Raw genomic sequence first — 12,767 nt, forward strand, 5'->3', positions numbered from 1 at the left:
CCAATATCCCACGGTTACTAAGAAACAACTACACTTTGTGCTGGTCACTTCACTTTATATGGTCTCCTTAAGTGTTCATAAAGACCCAATGAAGCAGCATCATTCCCATTTTACAGGTGGGAAAAATGAGGCTGAGAAGGGTTAAATTACTTGCCTGACATTGCACAATTGGTCAGTTGACAGATTCAGGGCATAAACTCAGGTCTCTCTAACACCAAGACCATGTTCTTCCTACCCATACATCAAACATACAGCTGAGGTGAGGTGTGCTAGTCCAACCATGTCTTCTGGAGGACGGGTATATTTTGAGTGTTCCAAGCTCAGAAACGTTGTGCTCTGGATATTAAGTTCCTGCTCTTAGCCCAAGGAAGAGCCAACAACTGAGTGACTTACTCTGTTTCTCCTAGGTTCCCTGCTGATACAGCTCCAGACAGCATTTCCCACTGTAGCCTTACTCGTAACTCTCACTTAGGCCTGTAAGTATCTGCAAGGCTTCCTTAAGGTCCTTCCAACAGAGGCACCAGTGGAAGGAAGACCTAGGGAGGTTGGGCCATGAGCAAGTGGAAAACTTGCCTAGGTGTTTCTGGAATGTCTATAGAATTCCATTTTTTCCCCTAGGAGCTTCTTTCTTGTGGAGAGGAGGCTGTTATTGTTTTTGAGGCTCTCTCTGTGTAGCTCAGGCTAGCTTTGAACTCTCAATCCTCCGATCTCAGCCACCCAAGTGCTGGGATTATAAGCATACACAACCACACCTTGCTCTGTGGAGTTTCTTTTATTTGGGGCCTACTAGGAAGAGGGCCTGGCTTTTCAGTTCATGAACAGCAAACATTTAGTGAGCACTTTCAGTTCATGAACATCCAACACTAAGCACTTACTGTATACAAGTCAGTACAAGAGGTACTGACAATATAAGCTCTTGCCTTGTGGGAGACATACATGCACTGATTATCTCCTGTTTTTACATGAGTGAGCTTTGTCCGTGGGCAAACCTTCCCAGTCGGTCTTCTTCCTTATAAAGTGAGGTTGCCTCTTGTCCTTTGTCACTTATTGGTCTATCCTTTTTCACCTATGAAGAGCTGTGAGAGAAGGGACTATTTGTGCTTTGCATTTGGGGACCAGGGGGCACTAAGACAGGAGATACTTCACAGGCAAGCAGATTGAGGGCTGAGGAGAGACCTCAGGTTTTACACACACACACACACACACACACACACACACACACACACACACAGACGCCACACACAAACATTTCATTCCCTGCTGCTATAGAGAGAGCTGCAGGGATGCAGGACGACTGACAGTCAGACTTCCGTGAGGTCTCCAAGTTAAGAGCAGAAGTCCTTGAACCTCTTAGTCAGGACCAAGATACTTGAATTTGGGCCATATATGTTCTGACTTAGGGTCCCCAGAAAGTCTATCTCTAGCAGCCCGGGGATTGGTTGAGACCAAGACCACTCCACACAACCTATTTTATTTTATTTTTATTTTTGTAGTACTGGGGTTTGAACTCAGGGTCTCATGCTTGCTGGGCAGGTGCTCTACCACTTGAGCCACTCCGTCAGCCCTTTTTTTGTGTTGGGTATTTTTGAGGTAGGGTCTCACAAACTATTTGCCTAGGGTAGCTTCAAACTATGATCCTCTTGATCTCTGCCTCCTGAGTAGGCTAGGATTACAGACGTGAGCCATCGGTGCCCAAATGGTTATTTTTAAGATAGGTTCTAGCTTTATGCCTGGGCTAACTGAGCTATGTTCCTCCTATTCTTGCTTCCTTGAGTAGCTGGGATGACAGGTGTATACCACTGCACCCTCCATTGGTCAAGATAGGGTCTTGCTCACTTCTCCTGCCCTGGGGCTTTGAACTGTGATCCTCCAGATCTCCTCCTCCCAAGTAACTAGGATAACAGGCACAGCTCATTACTGAGTTTTCAAATTCATCTCCCAACCCCTCTGCATGTTGGGTCACTGATCATCTTTGATGCCTGCTGGCAGGTAACAGTGTGGTCCTTAGCTTCAGCCAGATGCCCCCACATGTGCCCTAGGCAGGAGGGCTATTGCTCCCTATCCCTGAGGTTCCAGCATCAGTTTACCTCCTATAGGTCTAAACTTCCTTTTCTGTGACATATTTCAGCAGCCATGGAGCCAGGCCTCTTATCAGCCAGGGCTGCACTTGAATCTGGAGGATATTGGAGGAGGAGGGAAGATCTCTCTCAGACCTGTGTCTGCTATCATTTCTGCCTCCAACTTTGAAATCTCCCTCTGTATCAGTTACCTCTTGCTGCATAAGAAATTACCTAATACTTAGTAGCTTAAAATAGCATCCTGTCATTTACTCACAGTCCTGGGAGTTGGCAGTTTGGACTGAGCTCAGCTGGGATGGCTCCTTCCTGTTCCACTCACTGTTGGCTGGGCTTACTTAGGCACTGCAGTCAGCTTGAGGTCTGTGGCTCCTCTGACCTGCTTAGCAGCTGACTGACGATAGGCAGAAGTGATGAAGAGGTGTGAGCATGGGTCACCCACCCTACAGTGGTCTAGCTGGCACTCAGTCACATGGGAGTGGTTGCAAGGGTCCCAAGAGCGATGACAGAGTACAAGCCCTAAAGCACACTCATTATTTGAGCCTCTGCAGCATGCTGCTACAGTCCTATTTGGCCGAAGCAAATCACATGACCAATCCCAAGTAGGTGGGTAAAAGGAGGAGAATTACTGTGGCTTTTTTTTTTTTATCCTGTGCAGTCCCTATGTCTTTAGTTATCATGATAAAGAAATTCACTTGGGCTATTCTCTGGTTGGAAGCAGAAGCTCCCACACTCTGTGAGGCAAAGGACGTTGTGAGAGAGCAGGATGCTAAGTTGTCACTTCCCTGTCCCACCAAGAGCTGGCCACTGCTTGATGGCCATGTTGCCTTCCTCCACACTCACCTGGGAAGCATGGCTTTCTGCAGTGCCCAGGACTTGGTGGGACCAAAGGTTGGGCAGGGACCAGATCCCTGTGCTCCTTCCCAGGCCTCTCCAGCCACAGCTGTGCATTCATTACTGACCAGCCCACAGACTGTGGGCTCCCTGAGGGTTGGAGTTGCTGTATTTTTCCATCTTTGAATCTCTAGCACCTAGCACAATGCCTGGCACATATGCAAGCCCCTGGGAAGTTTTATGGGAATCAGTTCATGACCTGGACATTTCTGAGCTTTGCTGAACTTCATGCAGAGAACAGTTAGTCGTCACATTCGAATTTGCTTAGACGTTCACAGCCCCTTGGAGTTGCTTTTGCTCTGAATGTGGTGATTAACTGTGGGCATCCATATGTTGTGAGTGCCTTTGTAACACTGTGTCTTGTCCTGTCTTTCTTTAAGGCTGTAGCGGTTGAATCACAGATACAGCCCCCACTTACTAAAACTAAGGTAAGAAGCCAAAGTGTTCTTTTCATTTCCTTCTGTACTGTTTTCTGTAAAAGACAGATAATGCATGGCAATTCCCTTTCCCTGGGTGGGAGCCGTATTTCCCTGCAGCCTTCTCCATCTAGGGCCCCGTTCTCCACAGGGCAGGTGCTTTCTAAGGGGGGCCTTTGTTACAAGGGCTCCTTCTCAGCCCTTTCTTGGAATCAAAATGCTCAGTATCAGAACTAAACACAGGGCCCTTCTGTCTTGGAGCTGCATGGCATAGTAATTGTGGGGGGCTGTGGGGAAGGGCAAGGGTCCCTCTTTTGTCTTTTCCATTGTGCTGAGGCAGGCAGACTAGGGACTTGGTGCACATTCCCTCTGCACTTCAACATGGACACATCTTTTCTATTGACATAGGCTGACATATCCCATAGGACCGCAAATCAGAGAGTTTTCTGAGCCTTCTTCCCATTGTGCAATCAGACACCTTCCTGTGCTTTAAAACTGTAGTGAGGACCAGGCATGGGGGTGCACACCTGTAATCCTAGCATTCCCAGCTGAGGCATGAGAATCACAAGTTCGAGGCTAGCCTGGCTACATGGTGAGACCCTATCTCAAAAAGCGAAAAGACGACCAAAAAATATGCAGTCGGGAAGATGTGAGATGTCTTGCTTCATGCAAAGGTGGTGAGGTAAGGGCTTTAAGAATTAACTTCTTAGAAGAAAAGTCCAGTAATTCTCAATTCCCCTGTACCTGGGTCCATTATACGGTTCCAGGTGAGACCCAAGGCTGGGTATGGATTCATCACCATGTATTGATTGAGGTACTATATTTTTGTTCTTTTGGAAATGAGCAAACTCAGACCCTAGCCTCAGAGGATTTATGACTGAGAAGAGCTCAAGGTGAAAAAAAAAGTTACAACATACAGTGATATGGGTTTTTCTTTGTCGTTGTTTTTTTGAGACAGGATCTCACTATGTAGTCCAGGCTGACCTGGAACTCAAGATCCCCCAAGCACCTATTATGCCTGCCTCCTGAATGCTGGGATTATACACTGTGCCTGGCTTGAGATGTGCTTAAAGAGATAGGTGAGGAGTAATCAACCCTGTCTTGGGAGACAGGGAAAGCTAGATAGAGGTGGTGAGATTTGCACAGGCAGTTGAAGCAGCAGAAGAAATTTGCCAAGCCCAGGAAGGGTATTCAAAGCAGATAGAGCAGCAAGAATAAAAGCAGTGCCTGGGAGGATGGAATAGAGCTGGAGGAAGCTGGGAGGGGCCATGATTGTTTGTCCAGTCAAGCAGCTCTATCCATGGGGTCTGAAGGATGCTCTAGACTGAAGACCCATATGGCTCAATGGTTTTCTGAAGGGTTGAGACCAGAAGCACGATCTAGAGGGAGGTCTGGGCATCCAGGACACCAGAGGTAGGGGGAAGGGTTAAGTATAGAGAGACCTCCAGAAAAGGGGTATGTAAGATGATCCACTTAGGAATGGGAAGAAAATAATTACATTCTACTGTTACTGTGTGTGTGTGTGTGTGTGTGTGTGTGTGTGTGTGTGTGTATGTGTGTATGTGTGTATGTGTGTATGTGTGTAACTGGGGTTTGAACTCAGGCCCTTGCACTTGCTAGGCAGGCATTCTACCATTTGAGCCATGTCTCAAGCCCTTTTTGGTTTAGTTATTTTTGAGACAGTGTCTCACACTTACGCCTGTCTTGCCTGAACTGTGATCTTCCTATTTATGCTTCCTGTGTAGGGGATGACAGGAGCACACCACCACACACAGCTTATATTGGTGGAGATAACTTCTCGCCCAAACTGGCCTTGAACTACCATCCTCCCAATCTCCACCTCCACAGCAGCTAGGATTACAGGCTTGAGCCGCTGCACCTGGCCTCCAGGTTTTTTTTTTTAAGACAAGTCAACATTGTGGCCTTGTTCAGTGAGCCTTTTAGGAGGTCACTTGAATCACTCTCTACCTGGGACCTCTCACAATGAGGCAGGGTCAACAGTAGTCCCCTCTTTTGTTTCCCAGGCCACGTTCAGCATATTGTGAGGCATTATAGTTTAAGCACTGCTTGGGGGATGGGGATGTAGCTTAGTGGTTGAGAATTTGCCTAGCATGCATGAGGCTCTGGGTTCGATCCCCAGTACTGCAAAATATATAAACATGTTAATTAATTAAATTACCCAGTGTAAGGTATTTAAAAAAACAAAAGAACTGCTTTGTTGAAGTGTTTTATGTATTGTTTTATCTGGCTTTAGCTCCACTCAAAAAATAGGCAAGTGGTTCACAAAGAATTTCGAATACAAATTGTAGGTCGAAACTAACAAAAACAAGCAGAGAAAAAAAGACATTGGTAGTTTTCTATCCCTGCTACAAGCTGTCCATACAATGAGGTTAAAACAAAATGAATATATGATGAGATATAAAATAAGAAGTCAGTTAAAAAGTTAAAAATGAGTAAGGCTATTTAAACTCTGGTTTTACATATATTATTGTTAATGCCCTGATGTTAATGTGTACAGAGTGCCTTGAGAGAAATTAGCTAGTGACACTCTTGGGTCACCCTATTTTAAAAGAGTTTCTCTGTTTCTCTTTATTTTTTTATTGATATTATAACTTACTAGAAGTCAAATGCACAAATCCAAAGGTTTGTTACTTTTTGAGACAGGGTCTCACTATGCAGCACAGAGTGGCCTGACCCGTGTAGCCCAGGCTGGCCTCAAATTCAAGATCCTTCTGCCTCATCCTCCTGCATGCAGAGATTACAGGTGTGTACCACCACACCCAGTTAATAAGTTCTAAAATATGTATATACCTGCTTAACCATTACTCAATCCAGGATACAGAATATTTTCATTGCTTCCCCCAACCCCTCACACTCTGGTTATCATTATCATGACTCCTATCATCAAAAGTTTTTCTGTTCCCTACCACCCTGGCCTGGACTCAGGTCCTCACATGTGCTGAGCCTCATATAAATATAATCATAACCTTGTACCTGAATGTTTTACACTACTGCAGGTACCAAGGGTTTCATTCCTACATGATACATGTTTTTAAAAACCCAAGACAGTCACAAAATTCCCTAGCAGAACTAATGAGCAAGTCCAGCAAGGTTACAGGAAACAAGATCAATATATCAAAATCAGTCATGCTTCTATACACTTGCAATAAACAACACAAAAAATGAAATTAAGAAGACGATTCCATTTACACTAGGATCAAAAAGAACAAAATACTTAGGAATAAACTTAACAGAAGAGCCAGGTGCTGGTGTCCTAGCAACTCAGGAGGCAGAGATCAGGAGGACTGCAGTTCAAAGCCAGCCCAGGCAAACAGTTTGTGAGACCCTATCTTGAAAAAACTCATCACAAAAAAAGGGCTGGTGGAGTGCTCAAGGGTAGGGCCTGAGTTCAAGACCCAGTACTACAAAACAAAACAAAACAAATTAACAAAAGAAACACAAAACTTGCTCTGAAAACTATAAAACTTATTGAAGGACAGTAAAGATGTAAATAAATGGAAAGACATTGCATGTTCATGGATTGGCAGACTTAATATGAAGATGGCAATCCACCACTCAGGAGGCAGAGGGAGGAGGATCATGAGTTGAAAGCCAAACTGGACTACATAGTGAGACCGTCTCAAAAAAAAAAAAAAAAGATGGCAAGACTGGCAGTGTGGCTCAAGCAGTAAGAGTGCCTGCCTAGCAAGCCTGAAGCCCTAAGTTCAAATCCCTGTGAACCCCTCCCAAAAAAAAGATGGGAAGATTCTCCAAATTGATCTACAGATTTAATCCAATCCTTATCAAAATCCCAGCCAGCTTCTTTGCATGAGAGAGTAAGCTGCTCCTAAATTCATATGCAAATGGTAGGACTCAGAATGGCCAGAACAATTTTGAAAAAGAAAACTCACATTTCTTGATTTCAAACTTATAAAGCTACAGTAATCAGTCAATGTGAAACTGCTGGGCACTGGTGGCTCACGCCTGTAATCCTAGCTACTCAGGAGGCAGAGATCAGGAGGATCATGATTTAAAGCCAGATTGGGCAAATAGAGACCCTATCTCAAAAAAAACTTATCACATACTTACCTGGCAGGGGAGATACCAGATCACAAAGGTGGTTTTCCCAGGGCAAGGCTTATCCATTGCACTCTGGATGTGCTGACCCCTGCGATTTCCCCAAATGTGGGAAACTTGACGGCATAATTTGTGGTAGTGGGGGACTGCGTTTGCACTCTCCCCTGTTTAAAAAAAAAAAAAACTATCACAAAAAGGGCTGGTGGAGTGGTTCAAGTGGTAGAGTGCCTGCTTAGCAAGCATGAGACCCTGAGTTCAAATCCCAGTATGGCCAAAAAAAAAAAAAAATCAACCCTTTAAAAATACAATGAAAACAACAAAGCACATACAAAGATATATAGGGATTGAGAACCTACAGAGAAAAGAACACATGAAAAAGGCAGCCATCTAGCTGGGCGCTGGTGGCTCACGCCTGTAATCCTAGCTACTCAGGAGGCAGAGATCAGGAGGATTGTAGTTTGAAGCCAGCCCAGGCGTGTAGTCTGATACACCCTATCTCAAAAATACCCATCACAAAAATAGGACTGGTGGAGTGGCTCAAGGTGAAGGCCCTGAGTTCAAGCCCAGTACCACAAAAAAAAAAAAAAAAAAAAGGCAGCCATCTATCTGCAAGCTAAAAAGAGAGGCCTTGGCAGAAATCAAATCTGTCTACACTTTGATCTTGAACTTCTAGTCTCCAAAACTGGGTGACAATAAGTTTCTGTTGTTTAAGTCACCCAGTCTGTGGTAATTTGCTATGGGAGCTCTAGCAACTCCTAAAGAACATAGTATACTACCAAAAGAATCCAAAAGTGAGTAGGTACATTGTGATATGTTCACACAATGGAATATTATTTGGCAATTAAAAAGAATGAAGTTCAGATACATACAACATAGATAAATGTTAACAATATTATGCTAAGTACAAGAAGCCACTCACAGAAGATCACATGACATATGATTTCATTTATATGAAATATTCAGAACAGGCAACTCTATAGAGACAGAAAGTGTAGTAGTGTTTTCCTATGGAAGCATAGGAGTTTGGGAGGTGTGAGCTAATAGGTACAGGGTGTCCTTTGGAGAGATGTAAAATATTCTAAAATTAATTGTGATGGTGATCTCACAACTCTGTGACTTTATCAAAGATCATTAAATTGTACTTTTTTTTTTTAATGGTACTGGAAGATGGAACTCAGGGCCTCATGGTTGTTAGGCAGGTGCTCTACCACTTGAACCCCTCTGCCAGCCCTTTTTTCATTGGTTATTTTTGGGATAGAGCCTTGCTTTATGCCCATGCTGGTCTGGATCACATCCTCCTATTTGTGCTTCCCTGAGTAGATGGGATGACAGGTGTTACACCACTGTATCCACCCATTGGCTGAGATAGGGTCTTGAAAACTTTTTGCCTGTGCTGGCCTCAAACAGTAATCCTTCCAGTCTCCACCTCCTGAGTAGCTAACATTACAGACAGAGCCACTATACCCACTAGAAATTGTACCCTTTAAATAGGTGAAGTAGCTGTAGTTCCAGCTACTTGGGAGGCTGAGACAGGACGATTCCTTGAAACCTGGGATGTGTAATAGTGAGTCCCTAAAAAAAGAGATGATTTATGTGACACGTGAACTCTATCTCAATAAAACTGTTAACCCTCCATCTGGGCACCAGTGGCTCATGCCTATAATACTAGCTACTCAGGAAGCAGAGATCAGGAAGATTGCAGTTCAAGGCCAGCCTGGGTAAAAAGCAAAACTCTATTTCAAAAATATACAACACAAAAAAGGGCTGGTAGAGTGGTAGAGTGCCGGCCTAGTAAGCATAAAAGCCCCTGAGTTCAAACCCCAGTACTGCCAAAAAATAAAACAAAACAAGATCCTCAAAACAAAAACCTTGTTACCCTCCAGAACATATTCCTTTCCATAGCTGAGAACTATTTCATTGTATGGACATATAATTTGTTCACCTAGTCACTGCTCATGGACATTTTAGTTTCTAGTTTTGGGCTGTTACTAGTAAAGCTACTATGGACATGTGCACAGATCTTTAAATGAGTGAACAAATTGTGGTTTAGCTACACTATGTAACGTTACTTGGGACAAAATAAATGAGCTGGGCACCAGTGGCTCATGCCTGTAATCCTAGCTACTTGAGAGGCTGAGATCAGGAGGATAACAGTTCAAGGCCAGCCCAGGCAAAGAGTTCTTGAGACACTATCTCCAAAATAACCAGAGCAAAAAATGGAATGGAGGTATGGCTTAAGTAGTGGAGCACCTGCTTTGCAAGCTTGAAGCCCTGAGTTCAAACCTCAGTCCCACCAAAAAAAAAAAAAAAAAAGAAAAAAGAATGAATTTTATTCATGTATTACAACATGGATGATCCTTAAAGTATTTCATTTCTCTTGGGTAAATACCCTGGAGCGGAATTGCTGTGTGATATGGTAAGCTATATAATGAACCTTATTAGAAACAGCCAAACCTTATTAGAAACAGTCTCAGAGCTGCTGTATTATTTTAGTCTCCTACGTATCTCACTGTTTTTCATGTCTATATTACAGATGTTTTATAATATACATATTAATATGATGGTATGCACTGATAGTTATAAATAAATATATGTATTATTGAGTTGATGATTAAAAGATTTGCTGCATGACCAAAACATTTTCTCTGATGGTTCCGGAATAAATATGTTCCATAGCTGGGGCTGGGGAGAGTTGATACTGATCATTAATTTCTTGGGGCCGCCATAACAAATTCTCACAAACCTGGTGCTTAAGACAATAGAAATTCATGGTCCCAAGGTTCTGGAGGCCAGAAGTCTGAGATCAAGGTGTCCTTGGGGATCTAGGGAAGAACCACCCCCCCATCTTCAGTGTCTGATGGCTTGTGGCTAAAGGTTATCAGTCATCTCTGTCTTTATTTTTATGCTCTTTTTCTTCCTGTCTTCTCTTCTGCCTCTTGTCATTGAATTTAAGGCCATCTTGGTAATCTAAAATTATCTTTTTTTTTTTTTGGTGCTGAGGATTAGACTCAGGGTCTCAAGTATGCTAAGCACATAGTCTACCTCTGAGCTGCATCCCCAGGCCTTATGTTGAGATCCTTAACTTAACTGCATCTGCAAGACCCTTTTTCCAAATAAGGTCACAGGAACAGGCTCTGGAACTTAGGACAGAGACACATCTTTTTTTGTTTGTTTTGTTTATTCATATGAGACACATCTTTTTGCTGGCACAGTTTAACCCACTATGGGCCTGTCTAGGGAAGGAATGGGGAGAAAAGTTGTATTCAAGAGAGTTTGTAGCTCACCCCTGTAATCCTAGCTATTTAGGAGGCAGGGATCAGGAGGATCACTGCTTGAAGCCAGCCTGAGCTAATAATTCTCAAGACCCTATCTTGAAAAAACCCATCACAAAAAATGGCTGGTGAAGTGAGTCAGGGTATAGGCCCTGAGTTCAAACACAAAATAAAAAACTAGTTTGTAGGTTTGATTTGTTTTGTTTCCCGTGCTCTGGAGACACACCCATAGAGAGGACTGACAGGATTTGATAACAGGTTAGATATGGCCTGTGATGATGAAGGAGCCCTGGGGATGGTGCTCAGGTGTCCAGCTTGGTGAAAGGAGCTAATTCTGCCAGCAGCACTTTCCAGACACCAGCCTGGCATCCTCCCTCCTTTTATTTAGAGTCTGCTCAATTGTCACCTCCTCAGAGAGGCCTTCCCATCCATCCTGTTTAAAATGATACCCCTACCCTGTGTTTGCTCAGCCTGCATATCAGCTGGGATGAGATTTGCCTGGTTGTAACAGGAAACCCAAAAACTGCAGTTGGGTAAACTCATGGAATTTATTTCTCTCTCAAAGTTTAGAAATCTGGAGGTAGTTGGTGTGGGGCTGATAGGGGGGCACCTTGGTGACAGTGACACAGGCTCCTATTTTATTTTGTTGCTTTACTTTGTGTGGCTGCCATTCCCAAGATTATTTCCTAATCCAGGAGCCAATAGGAAGGAGGAGAGAAGAATGAAAAGGGAAAGCTGCATAGGAGTTGGGTCTTAAGCAGGCTTCCAGGAGACCCTCTCGCTTTCCTCTTTGGCCAGAACTTGGTCACATGGCCACGTTAGCTGCAGGCGAGGTTTGAAATGTAGGCCTTAGCCCAAGGACCCTGAGCTTTTATTAGTTAGGTCAAAGGGGAAGTGGGACACCCTAGGATATCAGCTTTCTATTTGCCTCCTAGACCTCAGCCTGATGTATATTTTATTAGTGGTTGGTTTCCTGTCTCTTCTACCAGAGTGTGGGTGGGCACTCTGTCTTTTTCACTTCCACATTCCAGTGATCAGGGAAGAACAAGGTGCTGATTAGGTGCTGAGTGAATTAGTGACAGGGTGGGTTTAGAGAAGAAAGAGTAAACTTGGGAAAAAGAAAATGCTTTGGGACAGAGAGGAGTTGCCACTCAGAGGCGGTTGGAAATATGGGTCAGGAGTTTGGGAGGGAGGTGAAGACCAAAAGGTTTGACAAGAGTGATTCTTTGGGATGGGCACATGGGGACAGACCTGCAGAGGACAGTGAGAGAGCAGGCACACTTGGCTAGTTCCTTTGGATCTTACAGGAGTTCAGTCCCTCATACACACCCTGGTTTCAAGGGCTTCCGGAGCTCTTGTACAGCCCCTTTCCCTGGTCATGCACAGCTGCCTTCCTGCTTGGCTCAAGAATACCCTTTATAGGAGGCTGCAGAGCCAGGATCCACACGCCAGACTTTACAAACCGACCAGAATCCCGGCTCCATCCTGACAGACTCCCTGGTATGCAGGTCGTTGGACCCATCTATGACTGAGGTGTCTGTGTCAGCTCAAGTGGCAGAATACTGAGTTCAACCCCCAGTGCCACTAAAAGAAAAGAGAAAAAGACAATATGGTACAACAACATTTCACTTTGCTGGATGATAGCACGAGTCTGGAGCCCAATGGCCTTGACTCCAATTCCACATCTTCCACTCAGGAGCTTTGTGACCTTGGGGAAGTCACGGAACCTCCCTGTGACTGTTTTCTCATCTATAAAATGGGGACATTATTAGTATCTCCCTCACTGGGGTATTTTTAAGGCTCAAACAAGTTAATATAAGCCAAGTATGTTGTTATTTTGTCAGTGCTGGGGATTGACCTGAAAGCCTTGCAAGTGCTAAGTATGCACTTGACTTCTTAGCTATGCCCCTGGTCTCAAAGAATACCAGATATATACTAAGTTCTGCCTAAGCATTAGCTGTTCCTATCATACAGCCAAGAGTATGTAGTTTGAAAAGTGATCGCTATGCTGGGCATCGGTGGCTCATGCCTGT

At 44.1% G+C, this 12,767-nt stretch overlaps 1 protein-coding gene and 1 non-coding gene across 2 annotated transcripts in view; both read left to right on the forward strand.

Moving 5' to 3' along the window:
* The window catches only part of Hkdc1 (hexokinase domain containing 1), a 65,065-nt gene extending 64,591 nt beyond the window's left edge, over window positions 1-474 (forward strand). Inside the window, exon 21 of the transcript XR_012449733.1 lies at window positions 408-474. The gene's annotated coding sequence lies outside the window, so the exon portion shown is untranslated. The remainder of the gene's footprint in view (window positions 1-407) is intronic.
* Window positions 475-7,466: 6,992 nt separating this feature from the next.
* Window positions 7,467-7,629, forward strand: LOC141425069 (U1 spliceosomal RNA). Its single transcript, XR_012450179.1, has one exon. It is a non-coding gene; the product is annotated as a U1 spliceosomal RNA (small nuclear RNA).
* The last annotated feature ends 5,138 nt before the right edge of the window (window positions 7,630-12,767 follow it).

The sequence above is a fragment of the Castor canadensis genome, chromosome 7 (assembly GCF_047511655.1).
Source record: "Castor canadensis chromosome 7, mCasCan1.hap1v2, whole genome shotgun sequence".
In the NCBI taxonomy this organism is placed as follows: Eukaryota; Metazoa; Chordata; class Mammalia; order Rodentia; family Castoridae; genus Castor; species Castor canadensis.